The sequence below is a fragment of the Bufo bufo genome, chromosome 2 (assembly GCF_905171765.1).
Source record: "Bufo bufo chromosome 2, aBufBuf1.1, whole genome shotgun sequence".
Lineage (NCBI taxonomy): Eukaryota > Metazoa > Chordata > Amphibia > Anura > Bufonidae > Bufo > Bufo bufo.
In genome coordinates, this window is record NC_053390.1 from 7,728,921 (window position 1) to 7,741,452 (window position 12,532).

The window sequence follows — 12,532 nt, forward strand, 5'->3', positions numbered from 1 at the left end:
TTTATTCATTTTCCTTATTTGCAACAGTCCCATAGGAACAGACACGTTTGATTGTAATTACAGCATCGTATACATAAGCGTTTCATGCGTTTTGTTACAAATGAGCGCACAATACGGTCATTTTTTCTAAAATCGTTAGTGAACATTTTTAACACATTTTCAAAATATATTCCTTTAGCGAGACATTGTAAGATATAGATACAGTAATGACCGCAGACCGTACTAACGGTGTCTTGTATTTGTCTGTTTTGACACCTTATACTTAGAATTTTTATATAAATACTGCATAAAGTCGCCAGGAAATATTTCATTTGCGGGTGATAAACCATAACTATCAAAAAAAATAGATATATCATTCGGGTATAATATAATTAAAACCCAATGCTTCCCCCGCTATTATGAATTATCCATATATACAATGTATGCCGCGGGCCTGTCGATGATTTTACCCCCCGGTAATAAATCGCACGGAAATACACCTTTAAATATGCACCTGGAGTTAATATCAGCTTTAATAACACAGGCAATTTCATAATTATTCATGTTTATTGAAAATCATATAATACCTCCCGCCGATTATTTATTTCAATAATATTTTCATGAACTGAATATACAATCATGTTAATTGTGTTCGCAATCGGTTCGGCAAATCTAATTTCAGCTCTCAGATTGCCAGTTTTTACTAGAGAGAAATGACCGCCAGGCTCTTGATCCGGCGATAAATCAAAAGCGAACAAAGTGTAACCGTTCAAAAACTCGTGCCGGTCGACGTATAAAGCGTTGTCGGCCTTGTGTTTCCCCGAAATATGTACTAGTGACATTCATTCACGAACAGCTGATTCGTCTTGGAAGTTAGGTTGAAAAGGTTTTGCCGGTATCTGTTGACCATCCAAATATAAGGCTGCATAATTCACATTATGTGGTTGAAGCACAAAGGATTTCTTTGGTAACTCCCGGAAAATGATTCGTTATCCACAAACGCTAGTATTACTGTTTTTGGTAGGTTTCCGAGGAAAAGATTCTCGTGGTTAGATATGCGAGTACCGGTGGGTACGCTATACACTTTAAGCGACGCCCGATCGATCGTGTACTTTGCGTTAGCTGTTAACAGAGCGCGACTGTGACCGATTCTTACAGCGGGCGATAATTGTACTCTTTTGACAAACAGGGAAGCGTGCTGTATTTGGACTTTAAAATGGGGCGCCTCGGCCGACATAAGGCAGAAAGTGTCTTTGTTTCTGGTCAATTTTATCTTTAGATCTAAACCGTTCAGTATTAACTTCGGTTTATTAAATATATCGGCATAAATGGGGCCCATTAACTCCACACTTCTAGAGCGGGTGGAATACTGTGCTCTCTTGCTGAAACCGACATTACGCCCGTCGAGAACCCGGTCATCATGATGTCCCGCTGTGTCTTTATAGAATAAACCGGCTGTAAATTAGGACGCTAAAGTTTGTGAATTATAATTTATTAGGGCCTCTATATACGCTCTATACGTATAAAGGTTGTCGCTTCTTGAAATCAACGTGTCGCCGAGCGTTATATCCAGTTGATTAAAAAGACTCGCTATAGGGTAGTTAATAAGTGCAACACGGGATCCTTCTGGTATGGGTGTGTTATCAGGACTAACGATTCTGCAAACGACGTGTAACAATGTGTTATTAAGGTCGTAATAATATTCACCGTTGCCCGTGATGTAGAATTCCAAAGGTGCATTGTCAGTGATTGCGGCGATTGGCTGCACCTCTACATAAAGTGATTTTTCAATGCTTGTTTGTGTAGGCGGTATTTGAAAGATGTCCAACTCTGATTTGGCGTACTCAGCGGATGCGTCATGCACGAAAGCCATAGCGTCTGACTAGAAGATGTCGCTCGGTAAACGACTTCTTGTTTTCTGGCGGCGACATCTCTTAGGTGGTGCTACTTTATTCATAAAAGTTGGTAAGACAATGGCAGCGCGTTCACGTTTTCTTTTACGCGTTTTTTTACGTATTTGTACGACACCAGAGCCCTCCTGGCCCTGCGTCAACCTATTTATACGATCCATAAAGGCGGTCGATGCCGTAGTGACAACGTCTTTAGCGATGTTACGGGCATCTGTTTTCACGTGCGGCTTTACAAGCTCCACGCCTTTCTTAAATAGGGGAACGACACGACGGAACAGACCCCGAAATAACCCGGCGAGGCCATAACCATGCATGAATTCGGTACCGTGAAATCCATTCAAACCATGACCGGCTTGCATTATGTAATAATGCGTATATGCGTCCGGGTCACCGTACACTCTTTGGGACAACATTTTAGTGCATCGTCACATCGCGCAGTCTAAAGTGTAATCGCACAATAGTCTTACCGTACTTGAATTTAACAGGTTTAGCCTGATCTGTGAGTATTGATATTGTAACTGTGTCAAAATGATGTTTACAAACAGGTACAGTGGGGGAAATAATTATTTGACCCCTCACTGATTTTGTAAGTTTGTCCAATGACAAAGAAATGAAAAGTCTCAGAACAGTATCATTTCAATGGTAGGTTTATTGTAACAGTGGCAGATAGCACATCAAAAGGAAAATCTAAAAAATAACTTTAAATAAAAGATAGCAACTGATTTGCATTTCATTGAGTGAAATAAGTATTTGAACCCCTACCAACCATTAAGAGTTCTGGCTCCCACAGAGTGGTTAGACACTTCTACTCAATTAGTCACCCTCATTAAGGACACCTGTCTTAACTAGTCACCTGTATAAAAGACACCTGTCCACAGAATCAATCAATCAAGCAGACTCCAAACTCTCCAACATGGGAAAGACCAAAGAGCTGTCCAAGGATGTCAGAGACAAAATTGTAGACCTGCACAAGGCTGGAATGGGCTACAAAACCATTAGCAAGAAGCTGGGAGAGAAGGTGACAACTGTTGGTGCGATTGTTCGAAAATGGAAGGAGCACAAAATGACCATCAATCGACCTCGCTCTGGGGCTCCACGCAAGATCTCACCTCGTGGGGTGTCAATGGTTCTGAGAAAGGTGAAAAAGCATCCTAGAACTACACGGGAGGAGTTAGTTAATGACCTCAAATTAGCAGGGACCACAGTCACCAAGAAAACCATTGGAAACACATTACACCGCAATGGATTAAAATCCTGCAGGGCTCGCAAGGTCCCCCTGCTCAGGAAGGCACATGTGCAGGCCCGTCTGAAGTTTGCCAATGAACACCTGAATGATTCAGAGAGTGACTGGGAGAAGGTGCTGTGGTCTGATGAGACCAAAATAGAGCTCTTTGGCATTAACTCAACTCGCTGTGTTTGGAGGAAGAAAAATGCTGCCTATGACCCCCAAAACACCGTCCCCACCGTCAAGCATGGGGGTGGAAACATTTTGCTTTGGGGGTGTTTTTCTGCTAAGGGCACAGGACAACTTATTCGCATAAACGGGAAAATGGACGGAGCCATGTATCGTGAAATCCTGAGCGACAACCTCCTTCCCTCTGCCAGGAAACTGAAAATGGGTCGTGAATGGGTGTTCCAGCACGACAATGACCCAAAACATACAGCAAAGGCAACAAAGGAGTGGCTCAAGAAGAAGCACATTAAGGTCATGGAGTGGCCTAGTCAGTCTCCGGACCTTAATCCAATCGAAAACCTATGGAGGGAGCTCAAGCTCAGAGTTGCACAGAGACAGCCTCGAAAACCTTAGGGATTTAGAGATGATCTGCAAAGAGGAGTGGACCAACATTCCTCCTAAAATGTGCGCAAACTTGGTCATCAATTACAAGAAACGTTTGACCTCTGTGCTTGCAAACAAGGGTTTTTCCACCAAGTATTAAGTCTTTTTTTTTGTTAGAGGGTTCAAATACTTATTTCACTCAATGAAATGCAAATCAGTTGCTATCTTTTATTTAAAGTTATTTTTTCGATTTTCCTTTTGATGTGCTATCTGCCACTGTTACAATAAACCTACCATTGAAATGATACTGTTCTGAGACTTTTCATTTCTTTGTCATTGGACAAACTTACAAAATCAGTGAGGGGTCAAATAATTATTTCCCCCACTGTATATAGTCCGGCCAGTGATACTTTTGCGTGACTATGTCACCATTTTTACCGCCTAACTCGACAGTTCTTAAAAGTTGTACGTAACTATCGCCAACAAGTTGATGTTGTACGATATCTGTACAAACAAACATTGTATAAAAACCGGCTTTAATATCGGGATAAATTTTTTTCTCTTTTGATCAAACTAGAGCTAGCCCCTTTATACCACCAGCATTATGTTCTAAAACAGGTAAGCCGGGTCATTTGTAGCGGAGAGTGATGTGCTCGGTGTCTACATTCTTGAGCGCCGGCACTTGCGAATACCCGGCAGCCCCAAAATATTCCCCAACTTCACACAAGGCATGAACTTGTATAATGGTGAATTCATTACATAAACAGTTCTGTCAATATCGTCGTATCTTAGACGCAGGTGCTCGGGAGGTATTTGTATAGATTCAAGTTTGCTATTAATGGCTTTGACGAGCTCGTGCATGTTGGAATAATAACCCAATTTAACAAAAAGCTCGCTGATCAGCTCATCGCGCTGCGAGATGTAGAATACACCATCTCCGGGGCCAAATGTCTCCCACGTATGTGGATACGGAATCTCCACTAAAGCCACTTCATAAGGGCCGCGAAGATGGACCACTTTTGCTAACTTAGTGGTGTAATCGGCGATGCTGTTTCGGGATAAAGTTTGGCGGAGGCGTTGCAGGGCAGCGTGATAAAAAACGATCCGTCCTCCATAGTTTACAGAAGCATCTACTGTTTTTCAGGCACCCAAGAGTTAAAATTGTCAGGGTATCCTATCCACTTTACAAAACACAACGTTTTACCCCAAACTTTCTTCTTTTTCAGTATTTTTTCTATCCTGTAAACCCGTAGCTTGTCGAGAGTTACTTTTTGGACTTCCTCCGGGTAGAACGAGCCTTCAATGAACTCATCGGACAGGTCTTTCAACTTATAAAGGGGTCTGAGGCCCCTAGTGTTTACAGCATAAATTTTTAATATCTCGTCCGTATAGGTTTGTTCATACCCCTTTGTGAAAACCACCTTAAAACGCACAATTCGTACGTGATCACCTATATTTAATACTGGTTTAACTTTTTTAATAGTAGCGTAATACCCGTAGATATTTTTCCAAACGGCTAAAGAGTTCTCTTTTGTCACATCGACGGGGCGCCGCCTTATAGTTCTGTGGTATGTGTGGTTATAACTATAGACCAGGTCTTGTAACTTGTCGATGTACCTGTACGTGTTTTGTTCTCTAAGATAGAGCCACATTTTAGTTTTCAGCGTTCTATTAAAACGTTCGACCAACGCTGCCTTAACAGCATTTGTAGTTAAAAAATGATGTATTTTATAGGTTTCACAAAGACGCCTCATAGGTTTGTTTATAAACTCACGGCCCCGATCAGTCTGTAGCTTTCTGGGGGTTCGACCGCTTAACTTAAATATCTGATCAAAAGCGGAAGCCACTGTAGCGCCGGACTTATTTGAAAGGCCCGACACCCAAGCATATTTAGATATTTATATATATATAGAATATCAACGACCGTCAGCAGGTATTTTACACCATTATTTTCTTTAGAAAAATCCATCATCGACACAAGATCTGCCTGCCATTGATCATCTATATCAGACACCATAACCTTGTTTCTTGTAAAGGATTTTTTAACAGGTTTGTACAATGTGTAAGAGTCTTTTCTTATTCCAAATTTCCGGACTTCTCTGAATAGGGATTCTACACCCCCATAAGAGCCGACAGCTTTTAGCGTGTAGTACTGTTTTCTCAATATTTTGCTATTTGCAGGCATTTTAGCAGTGTTTTAAACAGCGTCTACTCAACAACACGTCCTAACTGTTTATACAATTTTAAATAATCAAGCTATTATATTTATTGTAAAAAGAAAAAACTGACTACATTTTATTTAAAAACAGTATATGTATAGTAAATAAAACATTATAAGACATTACACACAAAGAAATTTTATATACATGCAAAGTAAAAATGTATGTAAAACAAATAAAAACATTATAAGGTGTTTAATACAAAGAAAGTTTATATACAATCGCCAAAGTAAGAAAATTTACAACGTTAACCAAGCAGCTTGCAACAAATGCGGGAGCCTCTTTTTAGGTAGTAATGAGCCACGCGTCGACACAGTAGGCGATGTTAATTACACCTGCGGTGTAAAAGGGCTTCGAGCCTCGCCGAAAGGGCTCACTCAGCGACCGCTTTTTCAAATTATCGAAAAGTTCTCTTGTTCTTGTATTACCAATAACCGTTGACAGCTGTGCGATAGTCTCCATAAAATAGTCCCAACCGTGAGGTTTAATCTTAAGCAACCCATGACTCTGGGTAGCTGTTCGAATCAGGTCAATAATGTTGGAACCGGGTACAGTTTGTTCTTTGTAAATTTATTCACCCATAGCGTTCCAGTACGGCCTATTACCCGAGCGGTACAGTTTACTTAACAATAGTACTGCATTTTTTCTATAACGTGTATTAATACTGTCAAGTATCTCGTTAGTATCTGTGCTGATTGAGGTTGCATTTGACAATTGTTGATCGGTTTGCGGCTGTGTAATCAGGGTTATAGCCGATATTTCTTTACCGGACTGTTTGTTGAGCATTACGTACCTCTGTAACACGGCTGTGTATCTCTTAATTTTTTCATCATCTGAAAGGTCATTTCTGTGTAGTATTTCGCTAATCTCATCATCTAAGCGACGTATGGCGGTTTGGCGTATATCTGTTGCATCTACGGATGTTTTTTAAGCCTGTCCAATTCATTTTTGGAAACCAGGAACATTTTCTGGTGATCAATGGCAGGCAGATCTTGTGTCGATGATGGATTTTTCTAAAGAAAATAATGGTGTAAAATACCATTTCAGGTATTTTACACCATTATTTTCTTTAGAAAAATCCATCATCGACACAAGATCTGCCTGCCATTGATCATCTATATCAGACACCATAACCTTGTTTCTTGTAAAGGATTTTTTAACAGGTTTGTACAATGTGTAAGAGTCTTTTCTTATTCCAAATTTCCGGACTTCTCTGAATAGGGATTCTACACCCCCATAAGAGCCGACAGCTTTTAGCGTGTAGTACTGTTTTCTCAATATTTTGCTATTTGCAGGCATTTTAGCAGTGTTTTAAACAGCGTCTACTCAACAACACGTCCTAACTGTTTATACAATTTTAAATAATCAAGCTATTATATTTATTGTAAAAAGAAAAAACTGACTACATTTTATTTAAAAACAGTATATGTATAGTAAATAAAACATTATAAGACATTACACACAAAGAAATTTTATATACATGCAAAGTAAAAATGTATGTAAAACAAATAAAAACATTATAAGGTGTTTAATACAAAGAAAGTTTATATACAATCGCCAAAGTAAGAAAATTTACAACGTTAACCAAGCAGCTTGCAACAAATGCGGGAGCCTCTTTTTAGGTAGTAATGAGCCACGCGTCGACACAGTAGGCGATGTTAATTACACCTGCGGTGTAAAAGGGCTTCGAGCCTCGCCGAAAGGGCTCACTCAGCGACCGCTTTTTCAAATTATCGAAAAGTTCTCTTGTTCTTGTATTACCAATAACCGTTGACAGCTGTGCGATAGTCTCCATAAAATAGTCCCAACCGTGAGGTTTAATCTTAAGCAACCCATGACTCTGGGTAGCTGTTCGAATCAGGTCAATAATGTTGGAACCGGGTACAGTTTGTTCTTTGTAAATTTATTCACCCATAGCGTTCCAGTACGGCCTATTACCCGAGCGGTACAGTTTACTTAACAATAGTACTGCATTTTTTCTATAACGTGTATTAATACTGTCAAGTATCTCGTTAGTATCTGTGCTGATTGAGGTTGCATTTGACAATTGTTGATCGGTTTGCGGCTGTGTAATCAGGGTTATAGCCGATATTTCTTTACCGGACTGTTTGTTGAGCATTACGTACCTCTGTAACACGGCTGTGTATCTCTTAATTTTTTCATCATCTGAAAGGTCATTTCTGTGTAGTATTTCGCTAATCTCATCATCTAAGCGACGTATGGCGGTTTGGCGTATATCTGTTGCATCTACGGATGTTTTTTAAGCCTGTCCAATTCATTTTTGGAAACCAGGAACATTTTCTCGGCATACTGCATTATGAACCACCGGCTGTATTAGCTATCAGGCTAGTGATTAAAGGTATTGCAAAGCCGAGCAAAGCTCCTATAAAACCGCCGCTCGGGTTCACAATGCGCTTCTTTCCTTTAATGGAGTACTTATTATCGCTTAATTTCTTTATAGCCCTACGCCATTTTTTCAATATATTTTTTTGGCGCTCTTTAAGAGGGATCTTTCCTTTAAGGATATTGAGAGCGATCTCGCCAATAGCCGATATCAAATCATTACTGGCGTTACGTAATATTGATTTTCGGGCCTTCAGATTTGTTTTGACTAATGCTTTTAAAAGATCCCAATTAGGCCGGATCCTGTTCGACATCCTTACAGCACCAGCGACGCTAACAAGAATAACTGTAAAGATGTGAGATACCTCATTTTAGAGCTTCTTTTTGCACACATAAGCCACAGGCAGATCTGGTGGGAACAGACCGGTTCTGAGTCGTAGGTCCTCAGGCGTGTCAGATCTTAAATCTACAAGTAAATAGCCGTAAGGCTTGTGTGTAGCATCTTCAAAAGCTTCTAAAAAGAAACGTGTTTTACCGGGGTACATCTGCCGAGCCAACGTAATAACCTGTAATTTATCACGAGGGTTCTTAAAAAGGACCATGTACACTCTCCTAAAGAATTATTAGGAACACCTGTTCTATTTCTCCATCATGCCTTGTTACCACTGTGCAGGCTGGTGGTGGTGGTGTAATGGTGTGGGGGATGTTTTCTGGGCACACTTTAGGCCCCTTAGTGCCAATTGGGCATCGTTTAAATGCCATGGGCTACCTGAACATTGTTTGTGACCATGTCCATCCCTTCATGACCACCATATACCCATCCTCTTATGGCTACTTCCAGCAGGATAATGCACCATGTCACAAAGCTCGAATCATTTCAAATTGGTTTCTTGAACATGACAATGAGTTCACTGTACTAAAATGGCCCCCACAGTCACCAGATCTCAACCCGATAGAGCATCTTTGGGATGTGGTGGAACAGGAGCTTCGTGCCCTGGATGTGCATCCCTCAAATCTCCATCAACTGCAAGATGCTATCCTATCAATATGGGCCAACATTTCTAAAGAATGCTATCAGCACCTTGTGGAATCAATGCCACGTAGAATTAAGGCAGTTCTGAAGGTGAGTGTATGTGCGGTGCTGGGTGAGCACAGGGAAAGCTGCCGCACTCACAATATGCCCACCTTAGTGAGGACACAGAGGCAGTGGAAAGCAATGGTGATGCACCAGTCGGCTCCCTGCTGATGACATCATCGCACCTGCTGGGCTGAGCTAGAGGCGCACAGGCCGAGGATCACTCCCAGGCTCTGCTGCCCAGTAGGCGCGATGACGTCCTGCTGCTGCAGAGGGCGGGATGTTCTCCAGTCATCGGGGGAACAGAATCAGGTAAGTGGTTTTATTTTATTAACAATAAGGTTCTCAAAACCATAAGAATGTTCTAAAGGGGCAACATTATTGTAAGGGGGAAATAACTACTGTGTCGGTACACTAAGGGGATATAACTACTGTGTGGGGACACTAAGGAGATATAACTACTGTGTGGGGACACTAAGGGTGTATAACTACTGTGTGGGTACACTAAAAGGATAGAACTACTGTGTGGGGGCACTAAGGAGACATAACTACTGTGTGGGGACACTAAGGAGATATAACTACTGTGTGGGGACACTAAGGGTGTATTACTACTGTGTGGGTACACTAAGGGGATATAACTACTGTGTGGGGGCACTAAGGAGACATAACTACTGTGTGGGGACAAAAAGGAGATATAACTACTGTGTGGGGACACTAAGGGTGTATTACTACTGTGTGGGGACACTAAGGGGATATAACTACTGTGTGGAGACACTAAGGAGACATAACTACTGTGTGGGGACACTAAGGGGGTATAACTACTGTGTGGGGAAACTAAGGAGATATAACTACTGTGTGGGGACACTAAGGGGATATAACTACTGTGTGGGGGCAGTAAGGAGACATAACTACTGTGTGGGGACACTCAGGAGATATAACTACTGTGTGGGGATATTAAGGGGATATAACTACTGTGTGGGGACACTAAGGGGACATAACTACTGTGTGGGGACACTAAGGGGACATAGCTACTGTGTCGGTACACTAAGGGGATATAACTACTGTGTGGGGGCACTAAGGAGACATAACTACTGTGTGGGGACACTAAAGAGATATAACTACTGTGTGGGGACACTAAGGGTGTATTACTACTGTGTGGGGACAGTAAGGGGATATAACTACTGTGTGGAGACACTAAGGAGACATAACTACTGTGTGGGGACACTAAGGAGATATAACTACTGTGTGGGGACACTAAGGGTGTATTACTACTGTGTGGGTACACTAAGGGGATATAACTACTGTGTGGGGGCACTAAGGAGACATAACTACTGTGTGGGGACACTAAGGAGATATAACTACTGTGTGGGGACACTAAGGGTGTATTACTACTGTATGGGGACACTAAGGGGATATTACTACTGTGTGGGGACAAAAAGGAGATATAACTACTGTGTGGGGACACTAAGGGTGTATTACTACTGTGTGGGGACACTAAGGGGATATAACTACTGTGTGGAGACACTAAGGAGACATAACTACTGTGTGGGGACACTAAGGGGGTATAACTACTGTGTGGGGAAACTAAGGAGATATAACTACTGTGTGGGGACACTAAGGGGATATAACTACTGTGTGGGGGCAGTAAGGAGACATAACTACTGTGTGGGGACACTCAGGAGATATAACTACTGTGTGGGGACATTAAGGGGATATAACTACTGTGTGGGGACACTAAGGGGACATAACTACTGTGTGGGGACACTAAGGGGACATAGCTACTGTGTGGGACACTAAGGGGACATAACTACTGTGTGGGGACACTAAGGGGATTAAACTACTGTGTGGGGACAGTAAGGAGACATAATTACTGTGTGGGGACACTCAGGAGATATAACTACTGTGTGGGGACATTAAGGGGATATAACTACTGTGTGGGGACACTAAGGGGACATAACTACTGTGTGGGGACAATAAGGGGACATGGCTACTGTGTGGGGACACTAAGGGGACATAACTACTGTGTGGGGACAGTAAGGGGATTAAACTACTGTGTGGGGACACTAAGGAGACATAACTACAGTGTGGGGACACTAAGGAGATATAAATACTGTGTGGTGACACTAAGGGGACATAACTACTGTGTGGGGACACTAAGGGGAAATAACTACTGTGTGGGGACACTAAAGAGACATAACTACTGTGTGGGGACACTAACGGGGTATAACTACTGTGTGGGGACATTAAGGCAATATGACTACTGTGTGGGGGCCCTACGCAGATATATAACTACTGTGTGGGGATATTAAGGGGATATGACTACTGTGTGGGGACACTAAGGGGATATAAATACTGTGTGGGGACATTAAGGGGATATGACTACTGTGTGGGGGCACTAAGGATATATAACTACTGTGTGGGGACACTAAGGAGATATAACTACTGTGTGGGGACACTAAGGGGACATAACTACTGTGTCGGGACACTAAGGAGAAATAACTACCGTGTGGGAACATTATGGGGATATGACTACTGTGTGGGGGCACTAAGGAGACATAACTACTGTGTGGGGACACTAAGCAGATATAACTACTGTGTGGGAACATTATGGGGATATAGCTTCTGTGTCAGTACACTAAGGAGACATAACTACTGTGTGGGGACACTAAGGGGACATAACTACTGTGTGGGGACAATAAGGGGACATAGCTACTGTGTGGGGACACTAAGGGGACATAACTACTGTGTGGGGACAGTAAGGGGATTAAACTACTGTGTGGGGACACTAAGGAGACATAACTACAGTGTGGGGACACTAAGGAGATATAAATACTGTGTGGTGACACTAAGGGGACATAACTACTGTGTGGGGACACTAAGGGGAAATAACTACTGTGTTGGGACACTAAAGAGACATAACTACTGTGTGGGGACACTAAGGGGACATAACTACTGTGTGGGGACACTAACGGGGTATAACTACTGTGTGGGGACATTAAGGCAATATGACTACTGTGTGGGGGCCCTACGCAGATATATAACTACTGTGTGGGGATATTAAGGGGATATGACTACTGTGTGGGGACACTAAGGGGATATAAATACTGTGTGGGGACATTAAGGGGAAATGACTACTGTGTGGGGGCACTAAGGATATATAACTACTGTGTGGGGACACTAAGGAGATATAACTACTGTGTGGGGACACTAAGGGGACATAACTACTGTG